The sequence below is a fragment of the Phalangium opilio genome, unplaced genomic scaffold (assembly GCF_054372755.1).
Source record: "Phalangium opilio isolate 3A_F unplaced genomic scaffold, DU_Popi_V2 ptg000078l_1, whole genome shotgun sequence".
Lineage (NCBI taxonomy): Eukaryota > Metazoa > Arthropoda > Arachnida > Opiliones > Phalangiidae > Phalangium > Phalangium opilio.
The window spans coordinates 6,584,278-6,599,612 of NW_028324186.1; the positions used below are offsets into that span (position 1 = coordinate 6,584,278).

The 15,335-nt window shown below is 42.1% G+C and overlaps 22 non-coding genes across 22 annotated transcripts; all 22 read left to right on the top strand.

The window, feature by feature from the left end:
- The first annotated feature begins 4,675 nt into the window (after positions 1-4,675).
- On the top strand, positions 4,676-4,747 carry TRNAE-UUC (transfer RNA glutamic acid (anticodon UUC)). The gene has a single exon. It is a non-coding gene; the product is annotated as a tRNA-Glu (tRNA).
- A 666-nt stretch (positions 4,748-5,413) lies between these two features.
- TRNAE-UUC (transfer RNA glutamic acid (anticodon UUC)) lies at positions 5,414-5,485 on the top strand. The gene has a single exon. It is a non-coding gene; the product is annotated as a tRNA-Glu (tRNA).
- A 667-nt stretch (positions 5,486-6,152) lies between these two features.
- On the top strand, positions 6,153-6,224 carry TRNAE-UUC (transfer RNA glutamic acid (anticodon UUC)). The gene has a single exon. It is a non-coding gene; the product is annotated as a tRNA-Glu (tRNA).
- A 79-nt stretch (positions 6,225-6,303) lies between these two features.
- TRNAE-UUC (transfer RNA glutamic acid (anticodon UUC)) lies at positions 6,304-6,375 on the top strand. Its single transcript has one exon. It is a non-coding gene; the product is annotated as a tRNA-Glu (tRNA).
- A 367-nt stretch (positions 6,376-6,742) lies between these two features.
- TRNAE-UUC (transfer RNA glutamic acid (anticodon UUC)) lies at positions 6,743-6,814 on the top strand. Its single transcript has one exon. It is a non-coding gene; the product is annotated as a tRNA-Glu (tRNA).
- Positions 6,815-7,181: 367 nt separating this feature from the next.
- TRNAE-UUC (transfer RNA glutamic acid (anticodon UUC)) lies at positions 7,182-7,253 on the top strand. The gene has a single exon. It is a non-coding gene; the product is annotated as a tRNA-Glu (tRNA).
- Positions 7,254-7,771: 518 nt separating this feature from the next.
- On the top strand, positions 7,772-7,843 carry TRNAE-UUC (transfer RNA glutamic acid (anticodon UUC)). Its single transcript has one exon. It is a non-coding gene; the product is annotated as a tRNA-Glu (tRNA).
- Positions 7,844-7,922: 79 nt separating this feature from the next.
- On the top strand, positions 7,923-7,994 carry TRNAE-UUC (transfer RNA glutamic acid (anticodon UUC)). The gene has a single exon. It is a non-coding gene; the product is annotated as a tRNA-Glu (tRNA).
- Positions 7,995-9,251: 1,257 nt separating this feature from the next.
- On the top strand, positions 9,252-9,323 carry TRNAE-CUC (transfer RNA glutamic acid (anticodon CUC)). Its single transcript has one exon. It is a non-coding gene; the product is annotated as a tRNA-Glu (tRNA).
- Positions 9,324-9,551: 228 nt separating this feature from the next.
- On the top strand, positions 9,552-9,623 carry TRNAE-UUC (transfer RNA glutamic acid (anticodon UUC)). Its single transcript has one exon. It is a non-coding gene; the product is annotated as a tRNA-Glu (tRNA).
- A 217-nt stretch (positions 9,624-9,840) lies between these two features.
- TRNAE-UUC (transfer RNA glutamic acid (anticodon UUC)) lies at positions 9,841-9,912 on the top strand. The gene has a single exon. It is a non-coding gene; the product is annotated as a tRNA-Glu (tRNA).
- A 230-nt stretch (positions 9,913-10,142) lies between these two features.
- On the top strand, positions 10,143-10,214 carry TRNAE-UUC (transfer RNA glutamic acid (anticodon UUC)). The gene has a single exon. It is a non-coding gene; the product is annotated as a tRNA-Glu (tRNA).
- An 820-nt stretch (positions 10,215-11,034) lies between these two features.
- On the top strand, positions 11,035-11,106 carry TRNAE-UUC (transfer RNA glutamic acid (anticodon UUC)). Its single transcript has one exon. It is a non-coding gene; the product is annotated as a tRNA-Glu (tRNA).
- Positions 11,107-11,624: 518 nt separating this feature from the next.
- On the top strand, positions 11,625-11,696 carry TRNAE-UUC (transfer RNA glutamic acid (anticodon UUC)). Its single transcript has one exon. It is a non-coding gene; the product is annotated as a tRNA-Glu (tRNA).
- A 78-nt stretch (positions 11,697-11,774) lies between these two features.
- On the top strand, positions 11,775-11,846 carry TRNAE-UUC (transfer RNA glutamic acid (anticodon UUC)). The gene has a single exon. It is a non-coding gene; the product is annotated as a tRNA-Glu (tRNA).
- Positions 11,847-12,515: 669 nt separating this feature from the next.
- On the top strand, positions 12,516-12,587 carry TRNAE-UUC (transfer RNA glutamic acid (anticodon UUC)). Its single transcript has one exon. It is a non-coding gene; the product is annotated as a tRNA-Glu (tRNA).
- A 518-nt stretch (positions 12,588-13,105) lies between these two features.
- Positions 13,106-13,177, top strand: TRNAE-UUC (transfer RNA glutamic acid (anticodon UUC)). Its single transcript has one exon. It is a non-coding gene; the product is annotated as a tRNA-Glu (tRNA).
- A 78-nt stretch (positions 13,178-13,255) lies between these two features.
- On the top strand, positions 13,256-13,327 carry TRNAE-UUC (transfer RNA glutamic acid (anticodon UUC)). Its single transcript has one exon. It is a non-coding gene; the product is annotated as a tRNA-Glu (tRNA).
- A 669-nt stretch (positions 13,328-13,996) lies between these two features.
- Positions 13,997-14,068, top strand: TRNAE-UUC (transfer RNA glutamic acid (anticodon UUC)). Its single transcript has one exon. It is a non-coding gene; the product is annotated as a tRNA-Glu (tRNA).
- A 518-nt stretch (positions 14,069-14,586) lies between these two features.
- TRNAE-UUC (transfer RNA glutamic acid (anticodon UUC)) lies at positions 14,587-14,658 on the top strand. The gene has a single exon. It is a non-coding gene; the product is annotated as a tRNA-Glu (tRNA).
- A 78-nt stretch (positions 14,659-14,736) lies between these two features.
- On the top strand, positions 14,737-14,808 carry TRNAE-UUC (transfer RNA glutamic acid (anticodon UUC)). The gene has a single exon. It is a non-coding gene; the product is annotated as a tRNA-Glu (tRNA).
- Positions 14,809-14,887: 79 nt separating this feature from the next.
- TRNAE-UUC (transfer RNA glutamic acid (anticodon UUC)) lies at positions 14,888-14,959 on the top strand. Its single transcript has one exon. It is a non-coding gene; the product is annotated as a tRNA-Glu (tRNA).
- Positions 14,960-15,335: the final 376 nt, after the last annotated feature.

Sequence of the window (15,335 nt, forward strand, 5' to 3'; positions counted from 1 at the left end):
TATTTTCCCAAATTATTTTACCATCTGACGTTAAAGATCAGAACAACGCAATTTTTATCGACATGCTACAAGTATCGATTTGCTATTTCGATATTTTTTAAAGTATCGATATTTGAACCCGATATCAACACCCTTAATGCCTACACACAGGCGGATATCCAATATATCTCTGTATATCATTTGTTCTAAGGATTTGAGAGTCCCATATAGAATCTGTAATTTTCACTTTTCGGTGACTTATAGAATAAATTATATACTTATATTGTCAATACCGACTTAATGACCAAACGAACAATTCCGGACACGATCGAGCTTCTGTAAATAAGAAACAAACACGGTTTTGCCGTTGTTCTCATTGTCACGTGATATTGTCGCGTCGATATTTTTAAGTGCAAGTCGGAACAGGCTGATTCCTAAGTGAGACGACGGTTGGTAGGTACGTTTAAAGCTAAATTAAATACTTTAATTATTAACGTGGCATGAATTTTGATCTGCGTCTCCCACATGGAATTATGTCATCAATTCCGGTTTGTGCATTAAAATGAAATTTTTGCAATAATTTTTCTTAATAGAAAAACACACTATAAACATATTTGTTTGAAAACGTAGCTTAGCTATCTGGACTAAATATTTAAAGTTTTATAGCGTTATGCAGTTTTTTTTTTCAAGTATATACTTCACAAATTATGTACAATTTTAGCGAATTAATCCACAGTGTTAACTGTTAAATCATTGATAGCCTAATATCAATTTTCTATAATGTTATCTTTACCTTTATAAGTACTGTTCATTTTCTCATATATTGACTCTGACTCCGTTTGTGTTTAAATGTCAATAATGACGTTGAACCTCTTTGGGTTGAAATTTATACTGACGTCATAAACATTAATTAGATTAAAGGAAAACTATGTTGCATTTGACCAGCTGCAAAAGTTTAGAACACAAATTGTTACATGAACATTTAGGATTAAGTTGATTTTACGTGACTATGGAAACGATATTTCGGCGTAAACAAAGGAAATTTTGATTCAAAATGTATCACAAAAAACGGCCAAGATTGAAATGATTTAATTAGTGATTTCAGAACTTGTTCAAAGTTTGCTTTTTTGTCACAGTTCGACGCAAAGCACTACGGAGTACCACTAATTGTCGACAAGTAACACCTGACTGCTTTGTTCAAACGGGGGTAGTCCTCAGTGCTTCGCGGATAAACCTCACGCGTAGTGTTCATTACAAGCCATTATGGAAACTTAATTGCTCGTATCATCTTTAATATTGTAGATAGAAACATGGTTTCAATTGATTTTATCGTTATTTTAGGAGCTTTTTCGATTAAAGAAGGAATAATTCTAGTCCGGAGTATCCCTTTAAGTTATGTCGCTTTGCGCTGAAAGAAGCCAGCAATTCAGAATAAGCCACGCATACTTCGTAGGTCCACATCATTCTGGAAGAGTTATCGTATTGGTCAGAAACGTGGTCTGTACGTAATATCAAAAAGCCTAATCCCGTGTCAAGCCTTGTCCACTTTTATGAATAATAATAGGTGAATAAGTCCAATTTAGTTGGTAGAAACGGAATGTTTTACTGTATTATTTCAAATTCTAGAATCTAGATCACTGTAAAATTTGGATTTTTACTTATCATGAAGGCTCTTGATAATTATACAAAATTAGCAAATATAGCGATTAATATGGTAATAATAAACAATGATTAAAAGCAAAACCATTTAATCATGAATTCCGAGATAACATTTCAAATCACTTGCAGAATATGTATGATTGTGCACCGGAGTATAGACTGTGGGTTGAGAGAATTATTCATTTATTTAAACTCTGTAACACAAGGTAAATATCAAAAAGTGTCTATGTAGTATGATTTTAATTATTGTTCGAGAATTTTCCATGTTCCAAACCCGATGATTTATGCCTGCCCTTGTTTTACTACTACTACAGACAGTTGAAATAATAATTTACAAAACAAAAATTTTAAACGAAAACTTTTCATAATATCGTGTTTCTCATTTTTGTTTTCCGATAGTGTAACATTGCATTACGAAGCCGAAACGGGTGAATCGTGGGGGGAATGGTTAAATCAACTAGGAAAAGAGGTAGATTTGTTAGAAAACTCAGATGATGTTAAAGATCATAGAGCAGGGTCATTTCAGAGCCCTTTGAACTTTTGGGTCTCTTACCCCAAAAGCGATACAGGATGGAAGAGATTAGACCATGGATATGTATAAATACTAACGTATCCGTAGAAGTATTAATACATATCCATCATTAGTCTATTTCCTCTTAAGACGTTATGAATGGTTTTAATTTGCAGGGTTACGATATGGTTGTTTACGGTACCGCTGTTACTGAGGAGAAGCTACGTGACACGAGATTTACAAGCTTTTTCTACGTAGAAAAAATAACCCTTCTAAGCACTAATCCAAAACCAATTGATGCTACGTTAAATGGCAAATTTTTTCAATCGATTCGGGTGTAAGTTTATATTCAGATTTGGTTAGTTACATCTTGAACGAGACACGAATGAAATGAAAACCATTGATTATTTAAGTTTTAATTAACTGTTTCGTGTATACTCCGTTCAGTTGTCACATGACGATGTGCAACTGCGCGGCTTTCCCTTACGACTTTTATTCAACACTAATTGCAGTTTTGCCTTATGTTTTACATTAGGTGTGCATTTTTCTAGCGTTTCTGTATCTGATGGTCTCAGTTCTTTTGGCAATTGAAAATTATATACATTTGGTACATGATGAAAGACGTAGAAAGTTAACATATCAAGCTAGAAAAAGAAAGCGTTCCAACAACTTTAGATATATAATTTCGAGCATGCTATGGAAACTTTTTCCTAACATTTTTCTGCAAGTTGATTTTCCCCCGTTGATATTGTTGAATTAAGTTAACGTAGTTTACAAAAGTTTCTCGTTGGCTAACTAATAATTTCATTCATTATTCAGAAAGTTCTCTGCGAATGGAAAGAAATCTGAGCAGATTCATTTACGCCTTATGGCTGATCTCCGTTTTCTTCGTATCACTGGCTTTTCTGAGCGAAATGCAATCGGACTCTCCTACGTTATGGGACACCATCGACAGCCTCGAAGATGTCGTAGCTAAAAAAGACTTGATACCCATTATCAGAGAAGGGCATTATTCTACTGAATATCTTAAAGTATTGTTGTTACTAAATAAAGCTATTTCAATTCGGGGGGGGGGGGGGGTAAGGAGAGTTTTTGAAGCAAACGAAAGTACAAAAATACTATTACGACCTTAAATCTAAGAAAGAGGCCAATAAAGGTACAGCATGATTTTCACTTGCCGTAAATCACGACTTTTCGCCCGACGTCAAGGGACCACCGAATAAAAACATGGTTACGCTGGACAGAAATTACGTTGAGTGTGGCGATGTTAGCTTTCTATTTTTTCGGTCGCGTTCAACGTTAACGTTCTGCGCAAATCAATCATCAATAAGCTTGAGTCTTGACGTCATTTTCAGCCACGCGTGTTCGGAAAAAGACGTCCGCAATCCGAAGTTTTTATTTCGTTCATAATCGAGTCGGTTACTAGTACAAATCCCAGAGAATGCCGAAGTTCAATGCTGAAATTTTTATTGAAAAGGTTAGTAACCATCCATATCTTTATGATATTAGACACAAAGATTACAGAAAAGAAAGAAAATAGATGGGCTGCAATTGGTGTAATGCTCAGTTTATCTGTTAAGCCTTGGTTTCATTATTTGCGGTAACACGCTAAGTGAAAACGCTATAACGCTGGGCGACAACGTAAAAAACAAATCTGACGTTTGACGTCCAGCTGCAAAGTCGTTTTTTGTCAAGTGAAAACCATGCTTACGCCACGCAAGGCGACTGTGAGAGTAGATTTGGTGTGACTGGCTGCTGCTAGAACGGAACTAACTCGAACTAATTGCTGTCGGACCTTTTACCCAGGATTCCTTTGGTTTATTTCGGAAAGGCCTATTTACTGAATGGTGACCTAGTTCCTAACTCTCTAGAAGAAAAACCAGAAAATGAACCTCATGACTATGACGATAAAACCGTAAACATTGATTATCAGACTGATTCGGATGATGAACCAGATGACGTTTAAAATGTAACATTTTTGTATCTCTCTTTGCATTAAATAATAATTGAACGTTAGAAGTTTTCATTGAATAAGTTTGAAATAAAATGGGCCTGTGTAGAGCTACATCAGTTGAAGGGAGAAACGTCACAGTTGGGCCTAGTGTCTAGGATATCTGGCTTTCACCCAGAAGGCCCGGGTTCGATTCCCGGTATCGGAGCGAGTGCTTTTGCACCGGTTTTGAAGAATAGACTTAAGGATATAGGTTTTTGAATAGAATTAAGACTTGGTTGAGCAAGTCCGATATGGTCTAGTGGGTAGGATACCTGGCTTTCACCCAGAAGGCACGGGTTCGATTCCCGGTATCGGAGACTGTGCTTTGTACGACTTTTAAAGAATAAATTTAAAGACACATTTATAGGAATAATATCTATGGTTGCTCAAACCAGTCCGATATGGTCTAGTGGCTAGGATATCGGGCTTTCACCCAGGAGGCCCGGTGTCGGAGCGAGTGCTTTTGTACCGGTTTTGAAGAATAGACTAAAGGATATAGGTTTATGAATAGAATTAAGACTTCGTTAAGCAAGTCCGATATGGTCTAGTGGCTAGGATATCTGGCTTTCACCCAGAAGGCCCGGGTTCGATTCCCGGTATCGGAGCGAGTGCTTTGCACCGGTTTTGAAGAATAGACTTAAGGATATAGGTTTATGAATAGAATTAAGACTTGGTTAAGCAAGTCCGATATGGTCTAGTGTCTAGGATATCTGGCTTTCACCCAGAAGGCACGGGTTCGATTCCCGGTATCGGAGCGAGTGCATTTGCACCGGTTTTGAAGAATAGACTTAAGGATATAGGTTTATGAATGGAATTAAGACTTTGTTCAGCAAGTCCGATATGGTCTAGTGGCTAGGATATGTGGCTTTCACCCAGAAGGCACGGTTGATTCCCGGTATCGGAGCGAGTGCTTTTGCACCGGTTTTGAAGAATAGACTTAAGAATATAGGTTTATGAATAGAATTAAGACTTGGTTAAGCAAGTCCGATATGGTCTAGTGGCTAGGATATCTGGCTTTCACCCAGAAGGCACGGGTTCGATTCCCGGTACCGGAGACTGTGCTTTGTACGGCTTTTAAAGAATAAATTTAAAGACACATTTATAGGAATAATATCTAGGGTTGCTCAAACCAGTCCGATATGGTCTAGTGGCTAGGATATCTGGCTTTCACCCAGGAGGCCCGGTGTCGGAGCGAGTGCTTTTGTACCGGTTTTGAAGAATAGACTAAAGGATATAGGTTTATGAATAGAATTAAGACTTCGTTAAGCAAGTCCGATATGGTCTAGTGGCTAGGATATCTGGCTTTCACCCAGAAGGCCCGGGTTCGATTCCCGGTATCGGAGCGAGTGCTTTGCACCGGTTTTGAAGAATAGACTTAAGGATATAGGTTTATGAATAGAATTAAGACTTGGTTAAGCAAGTCCGATATGGTCTAGTGTCTAGGATATCTGGCTTTCACCCAGAAGGCACGGGTTCGATTCCCGGTATCGGAGCGAGTGCATTTGCACCGGTTTTGAAGAATAGACTTAAGGATATAGGTTTATGAATGGAATTAAGACTTTGTTCAGCAAGTCCGATATGGTCTAGTGGCTAGGATATGTGGCTTTCACCCAGAAGGCACGGTTGATTCCCGGTATCGGAGCGAGTGCTTTTGCACCGGTTTTGAAGAATAGACTTAAGAATATAGGTTTATGAATAGAATTAAGACTTGGTTAAGCAAGTCCGATATGGCCTAGTGTCTAGGATATCTGGCTTTCACCCAGAAGGCCCGGGTTCGATTCCCGGTATCGGAGCGAGTGCTTTTGCACCGGTTTTGAAGAATAGACTTAAGGATATAGGTTTATGAATGGAATTGAGACTTTGGTCAGCAAGTCCGATATGGTCTAGTGGCTAGGATATCTGGCTTTCACCCAGGAGGCCCGGTGTCGGAGCGAGTGCTTTTGTACCGGTTTTGAAGAATAGACTAAAGGATATAGGTTTATGAATAGAATTAAGACTTCGTTAAGCAAGTCCGATATGGTCTAGTGTCTAGGATATCTGGCTTTCACCCAGAAGGCCCGGGTTCGATTCCCGGTATCGGAGCGAGTGCATTTGCACCGGTTTTGAAGAATAGACTTAAGGATATAGGTTTATGAATGGAATTAAGACTTTGTTCAGCAAGTCCGATATGGTCTAGTGGCTAGGATATGTGGCTTTCACCCAGAAGGCCCGGGTTCGATTCCCGGTATCGGAGCGAGTGCTTTTGCACCGGTTTTGAAGAATAGACTTAAGGATATAGGTTTATGAATAGAATTAAGACTTGGGTGAGCAAGTCCGATATGGTCTAGTGGGTAGGATACCTGGCTTTCACCCAGAAGGCACGGGTTCGATTCCCGGTGCCGGAGACTGTGCTTTGTACGGCTTTTAAAGAATAAATTTAAAGACACATTTATAGGAATAATATCTAGGGTTGCTCAAACCACTCCGATATGGTCTAGTGGCTAGGATATCTGGCTTTCACCCAGGAGGCCCGGTGTCGGAGCGAGTGCTTTTGTACCGGTTTTGAAGAATAGACTAAAGGATATAGGTTTATGAATAGAATTAAGACTTCGTTAAGCAAGTCCGATATGGTCTAGTGGCTAGGATATCTGGCTTTCACCCAGAAGGCCCGGGTTCGATTCCCGGTATCGGAGCGAGTGCTTTTGCACCGGTTTTGAAGAATAGATTTAAGTATATAGGTTTTTGAATAGAATTAAGACTTGGTTCAGCAAGTCCGATATGGTCTAGTGGGTAGGATACCTGGCTTTCACCCAGAAGGCACGGGTTCGATTCCCGGTACCGGAGACTGTGCTTTGTACGGCTTTTAAAGAATAAATTTAAAGACACATTTATAGGAATAATATCTAGGGTTGCTCAAACCACTCCGATATGGTCTAGTGGCTAGGATATCTGGCTTTCACCCAGGAGGCCCGGTGTCGGAGCGAGTGCTTTTGTACCGGTTTTGAAGAATAGACTAAAGGATATAGGTTTATGAATAGAATTAAGACTTCGTTAAGCAAGTCCGATATGGTCTAGTGGCTAGGATATCTGGCTTTCACCCAGAAGGCCCGGGTTCGATTCCCGGTATCGGAGCGAGTGCTTTTGCACCGGTTTTGAAGAATAGATTTAAGTATATAGGTTTTTGAATAGAATTAAGACTTGGTTCAGCAAGTCCGATATGGTCTAGTGGGTAGGATACCTGGCTTTCACCCAGAAGGCCCGGGTTCGATTCCAGGTATCGGAGCGAGTGCTTTTGCACCGGTTTTGAAGAATAGACTTAAATGTATAGGTTTATGAATAGAATTAAGACTTGGGTGAGCAAGTCCGATATGGTCTAGTGGGTAGGATACCTGGCTTTCACCCAGAAGGCACGGGTTCGATTCCCGGTACCGGAGACTGTGCTTTGTACGGCTTTTAAAGAATAAATTTAAAGACACATTTATAGGAATAATATCTAGGGTTGCTCAAACCACTCCGATATGGTCTAGTGGCTAGGATATCTGGCTTTCACCCAGGAGGCCCGGTGTCGGAGCGAGTGCTTTTGTACCGGTTTTGAAGAATAGACTAAAGGATATAGGTTTATGAATAGAATTAAGACTTCGTTAAGCAAGTCCGATATGGTCTAGTGGCTAGGATATCTGGCTTTCACCCAGAAGCCCCGGGTTCGATTCCCGGTATCGGAGCGAGTGCTTTTGCACCGGTTTTGAAGAATAGACTTAAGGATATAGGTTTATGAATGGAATTAAGACTTTGGTCAGCAAGTCCGATATGGTCTAGTGGCTAGGATATGTGGCTTTCACCCAGAAGGCCCGGGTTCGATTCCCGGTATCGGAGCGAGTGCTTTTGCACCGGTTTTGAGGAATAGACTTAAGCATATAGGTTTATGAATGGAATTAAGACTTTGTTCAGCAAGTCCGATATGGTCTAGTGGGTAGGATACCTGGCTTTAACCCAGAAGGCCCGGGTTCGATTCCCGGTTTCGGAGCGAGTGCTTTTGCACCGGTTTTGAAGAATAGACTTAAGTATATAGGTTTATGAATAGAATTAACACTTGGTTGAGCAAGTCCGATATGGTGTAGTGGGTAGGATACCTGGCTTTCAACCAGAAGGCCCGGGTTCGATTCCAGGTATCGGAGCGAGTGCTTTTGCACCGGTTTTGAAGAATAGACTTAAGTGTATAGGTTTAAGAATAGAATTAAGACTTGGTTGAGCAAGTCCGATATGGTCTAGTGGGTAGGATACCTGGCTTTCACCCAGAAGGCACGGGTTCGATTCCCGGTACCGGAGACAGTGCTTTGTACGGCTTTTAAAGAATAAATTTAAAGACACATTTATAGGAATAATATCTAGGGTTGCTCAAACCAGTCCGATATGGTCTAGTGGCTAGGATATCGGGCTTTCACCCAGGAGGCCCGGTGTCGGAGCGAGTGCTTTTGTACCGGTTTTTAAGAATAGACTAAAGGATATAGGTTTATGAATAGAATTAAGACTTCGTTAAGCAAGTCCGATATGGTCTAGTGGCTAGGATATCTGGCTTTCACCCAGAAGGCACGGGTTCGATTCCCGGTACCGGAGACTGTGCTTTGTACGGCTTTTAAAGAATAAATTTAAAGACACATTTATAGGAATAATATCTAGGGTTGCTCAAACCAGTCCGATATGGTCTAGTGGCTAGGATATCTGGCTTTCACCCAGGAGGCCCGGTGTCGGAGCGAGTGCTTTTGTACCGGTTTTGAAGAATAGACTTAAGGATATAGGTTTATGAATAGAATTAAGACTTGGTTAAGCAAGTCCGATATGGTCTAGTGTCTAGGATATCTGGCTTTCACCCAGAAGGCACGGGTTCGATTCCCGGTATCGGAGCGAGTGCATTTGCACCGGTTTTGAAGAATAGACTTAAGGATATAGGTTTATGAATGGAATTAAGACTTTGTTCAGCAAGTCCGATATGGTCTAGTGGCTAGGATATGTGGCTTTCACCCAGAAGGCACGGTTGATTCCCGGTATCGGAGCGAGTGCTTTTGCACCGGTTTTGAAGAATAGACTTAAGAATATAGGTTTATGAATAGAATTAAGACTTGGTTAAGCAAGTCCGATATGGTCTAGTGTCTAGGATATCTGGTTCTCACCCAGAAGGCCCGGGTTCGATTCCCGGTATCGGAGCGAGTGCATTTGCACCGGTTTTGAAGAATAGACTTAAGGATATAGGTTTATAAATGGAATTAAGACTTTGTTCAGCAAGTCCGATATGGTCTAGTGGCTAGGATATGTGGCTTTCACCCAGAAGGCACGGTTGATTCCCGGTATCGGAGCGAGTGCTTTTGCACCGGTTTTGAAGAATAGACTTAAGGATATAGGTTTATGAATAGAATTAAGACTTGGTTAAGCAAGTCCGATATGGTCTAGTGTCTAGGATATCTGGCTTTCACCCAGAAGGCCCGGGTTCGATTCCCGGTATCGGAGCGAGTGCTTTTGCACCGGTTTTGAAGAATAGACTTAAGGATATAGGTTTATGAATGGAATTAAGACTTTGGTCAGCAAGTCCGATATGGTCTAGTGGCTAGGATATCTGGCTTTCACCCAGGAGGCCCGGTGTCGGAGCGAGTGCTTTTGTACCGGTTTTGAAGAATAGACTAAAGGATATAGGTTTATGAATAATATTAAGACTTCGTTAAGCAAGTCCGATATGGTCTAGTGTCTAGGATATCTGGCTTTCACCCAGAAGGCCCGGGTTCGATTCCCGGTATCGGAGCGAGTGCATTTGCACCGGTTTTGAAGAATAGACTTAAGGATATAGGTTTATGAATGGAATTAAGACTTTGTTCAGCAAGTCCGATATGGTCTAGTGGCTAGGATATGTGGCTTTCACCCAGAAGGCCCGGGTTCGATTCCCGATATCGGAGCGAGTGCTTTTGCACCGGTTTTGAAGAATAGACTTAAGGATATAGGTTTATGAATGGAATTAAGACTTTGGTCAGCAAGTCCGATATGGTCTAGTGGCTAGGATATGTGGCTTTCACCCAGAAGGCCCGGGTTCGATTCCCGGTATCGGAGCGAGTGCTTTTGCACCGGTTTTGAGGAATAGACTTAAGGATATAGGTTTATGAATGGAATTAAGACTTTGTTCAGCAAGTCCGATATGGTCTAGTGGGTAGGATACCTGGCTTTAACCCAGAAGGCCCGGGTTCGATTCCCGGTTTCGGAGCGAGTGCTTTTGCACCGGTTTTGAAGAATAGACTTAAGTATATAGGTTTATGAATAGAATTAACACTTGGTTGAGCAAGTCCGATATGGTCTAGTGGGTAGGATACCTGGCTTTCAACCAGAAGGCCCGGGTTCGATTCCAGGTATCGGAGCGAGTGCTTTTGCACCGGTTTTGAAGAATAGACTTAAGTGTGTAGGTTTAAGAATAGAATTAAGACTTGGTTGAGCAAGTCCGATATGGTCTAGTGGGTAGGATACCTGGCTTTCACCCAGAAGGCACGGGTTCGATTCCCGGTACCGGAGACAGTGCTTTGTACGGCTTTTAAAGAATAAATTTAAAGACACATTTATAGGAATAATATCTAGGGTTGCTCAAACCAGTCCGATATGGTCTAGTGGCTAGGATATCGGGCTTTCACCCAGGAGGCCCGGTGTCGGAGCGAGTGCTTTTGTACCGGTTTTGAAGAATAGACTAAAGGATATAGGTTTATGAATAGAATTAAGACTTCGTTAAGCAAGTCCGATATGGTCTAGTGGCTAGGTTATGTGGCTTTCACCCAGAAGGCCCGGGTTCGATTCCCGGTATCGGAGCGAGTGCTTTTGCACCGGTTTTGAAGAATAGACTTAAGGATATAGGTTTATGAATGGAATTAAGACTTTGTTCAGCAAGTCCGATATGGTCTAGTGGCTAGGATATCTGGCTTTCACCCAGAAGGCCCGGGTTCGATTCCCGGTATCGGAGCGAGTGCTTTTGCACCGGTTTTGAAGAATAGACTTAAGTATATAGGTTTATGAATAGAATTAAGACTTGGTTCAGCAAGTCCGATATGGTCTAGTGGGTAGGATACCTGGCTTTCACCCAGAAGGCCCGGGTTCGATTCCAGGTATCGGAGCGAGAGCTTTTGCACCGGTTTTGAAGAATAGACTTAAATGTATAGGTTTATGAATAGAATTAAGACTTGGGTGAGCAAGTCCCATATGGTCTAGTGGGTAGGATACCTGGCTTTCACCCAGAAGGCACGGGTTCGATTCCCGGTACCGGAGACTGTGCTTTGTACGGCTTTTAAAGAATAAATTTAAAGACACATTTATAGGAATAATATCTAGGGTTGCTCAAACCACTCCGATATGGTCTAGTGGCTAGGATATCTGGCTTTCACCCAGGAGGCCCGGTGTCGGAGCGAGTGCTTTTGTACCGGTTTTGAAGAATAGACTAAAGGATATAGGTTTATGAATAGAATTAAGACTTCGTTAAGCAAGTCCGATATGGTCTAGTGGCTAGGATATCTGGCTTTCACCCAGAAGGCCCGGGTTCGATTGCCGGTATCGGAGCGAGTGCTTTGCACCGGTTTTGAAGAATAGACTTAAGGATATAGGTTTATGAATAGAATTAAGACTTGGTTAAGCAAGTCCGATATGGTCTAGTGTCTAGGATATCTGGCTTTCACCCAGAAGGCCCGGGTTCGATTCCCGGTATCGGAGCGAGTGCATTTGCACCGGTTTTGAAGAATAGACTTAAGGATATAGGTTTATGAATGGAATTAAGACTTTGCTCAGCAGGTCCGATATGGTCTAGTGGCTAGGATATGTGGCTTTCACCCAGAAGGCCCGGGTTCGATTCCAGGTATCGGAGCGAGTGCTTTTGCACCGGTTTTGAAGAATAGACTTAAGTGTATAGGTTTAAGAATAGAATTAAGACTTGGTTGAGCAAGTCCGATATGGTCTAGTGGGTAGGATACCTGGCTTTCACCCAGAAGGCACGGGTTCGATTCCCGGTACCGGAGACAGTGCTTTGTACGGCTTTTAAAGAATAAATTTAAAGACACATTTATAGGAATAATATCTAGGGTTGCTCAAACCAGTCCGATATGGTCTAGTGGCTAGGATATCGGGCTTTCACCCAGGAGGCCCGGTGTCGGAGCGAGTGCTTTTGTACCGGTTTTGAAGAATAGACTAAAGGATATAGGTTTATGAATAGAATTAAGACTTCGTTAAGCAAGTCCGATATGGTCTAGTGGCTAGGTTATGTGGCTTTCACCCAGAAGGCCCGGGTTCGATTCCCGGTATCGGAGCGAGTGCTTTTGCACCGGTTTTGAAGAATAGACTTAAGGATATAGGTTTATGAATGGAATTAAGACTTTGTTCAGCAAGTCCGATATGGTCTAGTGGCTAGGATATCTGGCTTTCACCCAGAAGGCCCGGGTTCGATTCCCGGTATCGGAGCGAGTGCTTTTGCACCGGTTTTGAAGAATAGACTTAAGTATATAGGTTTATGAATAGAATTAAGACTTGGTTCAGCAAGTCCGATATGGTCTAGTGGGTAGGATACCTGGCTTTCACCCAGAAGGCCCGGGTTCGATTCCAGGTATCGGAGCGAGAGCTTTTGCACCGGTTTTGAAGAATAGACTTAAATGTATAGGTTTATGAATAGAATTAAGACTTGGGTGAGCAAGTCCCATATGGTCTAGTGGGTAGGATACCTGGCTTTCACCCAGAAGGCACGGGTTCGATTCCCGGTACCGGAGACTGTGCTTTGTACGGCTTTTAAAGAATAAATTTAAAGACACATTTATAGGAATAATATCTAGGGTTGCTCAAACCACTCCGATATGGTCTAGTGGCTAGGATATCTGGCTTTCACCCAGGAGGCCCGGTGTCGGAGCGAGTGCTTTTGTACCGGTTTTGAAGAATAGACTAAAGGATATAGGTTTATGAATAGAATTAAGACTTCGTTAAGCAAGTCCGATATGGTCTAGTGGCTAGGATATCTGGCTTTCACCCAGAAGGCCCGGGTTCGATTGCCGGTATCGGAGCGAGTGCTTTGCACCGGTTTTGAAGAATAGACTTAAGGATATAGGTTTATGAATAGAATTAAGACTTGGTTAAGCAAGTCCGATATGGTCTAGTGTCTAGGATATCTGGCTTTCACCCAGAAGGCCCGGGTTCGATTCCCGGTATCGGAGCGAGTGCATTTGCACCGGTTTTGAAGAATAGACTTAAGGATATAGGTTTATGAATGGAATTAAGACTTTGCTCAGCAGGTCCGATATGGTCTAGTGGCTAGGATATGTGGCTTTCACCCAGAAGGCCCGGGTTCGATTCCAGGTATCGGAGCGAGTGCTTTTGCACCGGTTTTGAAGAATAGACTTAAGTGTATAGGTTTAAGAATAGAATTAAGACTTGGTTGAGCAAGTCCGATATGGTCTAGTGGGTAGGATACCTGGCTTTCACCCAGAAGGCACGGGTTCGATTCCCGGTACCGGAGACAGTGCTTTGTACGGCTTTTAAAGAATAAATTTAAAGACACATTTATAGGAATAATATCTAGGGTTGCTCAAACCAGTCCGATATGGTCTAGTGGCTAGGATATCGGGCTTTCACCCAGGAGGCCCGGTGTCGGAGCGAGTGCTTTTGTACCGGTTTTGAAGAATAGACTAAAGGATATAGGTTTATGAATAGAATTAAGACTTCGTTAAGCAAGTCCGATATGGTCTAGTGGCTAGGTTATGTGGCTTTCACCCAGAAGGCCCGGGTTCGATTCCCGGTATCGGAGCGAGTGCTTTTGCACCGGTTTTGAAGAATAGACTTAAGGATATAGGTTTATGAATGGAATTAAGACTTTGTTCAGCAAGTCCGATATGGTCTAGTGGCTAGGATATCTGGCTTTCACCCAGAAGGCCCGGGTTCGATTCCCGGTATCGGAGCGAGTGCTTTTGCACCGGTTTTGAAGAATAGACTTAAGTATATAGGTTTATGAATAGAATTAAGACTTGGTTCAGCAAGTCCGATATGGTCTAGTGGGTAGGATACCTGGCTTTCACCCAGAAGGCCCGGGTTCGATTCCAGGTATCGGAGCGAGAGCTTTTGCACCGGTTTTGAAGAATAGACTTAAATGTATAGGCTTATGAATAGAATTAAGACTTGGGTGAGCAAGTCCCATATGGTCTAGTGGGTAGGATACCTGGCTTTCACCCAGAAGGCACGGGTTCGATTCCCGGTACCGGAGACTGTGCTTTGTACGGCTTTTAAAGAATAAATTTAAAGACACATTTATAGGAATAATATCTAGGGTTGCTCAAACCACTCCGATATGGTCTAGTGGCTAGGATATCTGGCTTTCACCCAGGAGGCCCGGTGTCGGAGCGAGTGCTTTTGTACCGGTTTTGAAGAATAGACTAAAGGATATAGGTTTATGAATAGAATTAAGACTTCGTTAAGCAAGTCCGATATAATCTAGTGGCTAGGATATCTGGCTTTCACCCAGAAGGCCCGGGTTCGATTCCCGGTATCGGAGCGAGTGCTTTGCACCGGTTTTGAAGAATAGACTTAAGGATATAGGTTTATGAATAGAATTAAGACTTGGTTAAGCAAGTCCGATATGGTCTAGTGTCTAGGATATCTGGCTTTCACCCAGAAGGCCCGGGTTCGATTCCCGGTATCGGAGCGAGTGCATTTGCACCGGTTTTGAAGAATAGACTTAAGGATATAGGTTTATGAATGGAATTAAGACTTTGTTCAGCAAGTCCGATATGGTCTAGTGGCTAGGATATGTGGCTTTCACCCAGAAGGCCCGGGTTCGATTCCCGGTATCGGAGCGAGTGCTTTTGCACTGGTTTTGAAGAATAGACTTAAGGATATAGGTTTATGAATAGAATTAAGACTTGGTTAAGCAAGTCCGATATGGTCTAGTGTCTAGGATATCTGGCTTTCACCCAGAAGGCCCGCGTTCGATTCCCGGTATCGGAGCGAGTGCTTTTGCACCGGTTTTGAAGAATAGACTTAAGGATATAGGTTTATGAATAGAATTAAGACTTGGTTCAGCAAGTCCGATATGGTCTAGTGGGTAGGATACCTGGCTTTCACCCAGAAGGCCCGGGTTCGATTCCAGGTATCGGAGCGAGTGCTTTTGCACCGGTTTTGAAGAATAGACTTAAATGTATAGGTTTATGAATAGAATTAAGACTTGGGTGA